Source organism: Engraulis encrasicolus, chromosome 13, assembly GCF_034702125.1.
Source record: "Engraulis encrasicolus isolate BLACKSEA-1 chromosome 13, IST_EnEncr_1.0, whole genome shotgun sequence".
In the NCBI taxonomy this organism is placed as follows: Eukaryota; Metazoa; Chordata; class Actinopteri; order Clupeiformes; family Engraulidae; genus Engraulis; species Engraulis encrasicolus.
The window spans coordinates 4,235,540-4,236,871 of NC_085869.1; positions in this window are offsets into that span (position 1 = coordinate 4,235,540).

Genomic DNA, 1,332 nt, shown 5'->3' on the forward strand with positions numbered 1-1,332 from the left:
TGTGGTTACTCGCTATGGAAATATCAGTTCAGCCAGAAAAGACTCAGACAGAAAGGAACCAAATTTGCTTGTTTAATGAAGAAGATAACAACGAAATGGGTTGTGGTATATAATTATTTGGCGGGGGCCCAATCGTCAGCCCGGGTCAGCAAGGACGGATCCAGATGAGCCTGCTGAGGTTTTGCTGCAGGAACTGTACTGGACCTTCAACCCCCGGGTGGAGAATGGGCCCAACAGGTGGTGGCGGGGAAGGAGGAGGGTATTTTCAACGTCGGCACCTGAAGCAGCGAGAAGGGTGAGTCAGACACGTCATTTTAAACATGTGAGGCTGGCATCTGATTGGCCGCAGCAGGATGGATGATAATTGAGTCCTTCCTGGCAGAACTAACGCAAGCTACATTACTCAGGTACGGTGAGAGAACGGTGAGGGAATGGAATGGGAACCACACATATATCGTTCTGGGAACTTAAATTAAACTTTCCTGGCAACCAACCGAAACAGAACCAAAAATGACGTATCCGAAACGTATCCAGAACCGAACCGGAACCAATGGCTGCTTGGTTTTTACTGTAACCAAAGGGAACGTTTCTAAGTGGTAGATTTTGGTTTGGTAATAACCACAACCTTTAAAGAACTAAAAGTCAAACGTTCCCTTTACGTTCTCTGTTACTAGGGGTACTGCCCGGCCCATCAAACTTGCACACTTGGGGCTTTGCGTTCTAAGAGAGGCACCTTAGAACCTCTTCCACAGTGCTAGGAGAAGGGGGGTACCGGTGGAGGCACAACCAAGACCTGAAGACCATCACTGAAGCCATCAGCACAGGACTGGCATGGGCAAAGCAGTTCCACCCCCCCCAAGAAAGCCATTGCGTTCGTTAAGGCTGGAGAACCAGTTGCCCCATCCGGAAGATCACCAGCAGGAATCCTGACCTCTGCAAGGGACTGGCAGCTGCTAGTGGACCTTACAAAAGCAACTCAAGTTCCCGAGCCACATCGCAGCCTTCACCCTGATGTTGTACTTGTGTCAGACGCCACCAAGCAAGTCATCATGCTGGAGCTTACAGTCCCTTGGGAAGACCGCCTGGAAGAGGCCTTTGAGAGGAAGCTTTCCAGGTACTCAGGACTGGTCAGTGACTGCCAGCAATCAGGGTGAAGGAGTAAGTAGATTTGACATTTAGATTTAACATTTTTATATAGTATTTAGATTTATATTTTACATTTAGATACATTATTTAGATTTAACATGTATTGTTCTAAATTTGTAAAAAAGGGGAGTTCTTAGGTTAAATTAAAGAGGATTTCTTAGGTTAAATTAAAGGTGTAACTATGCT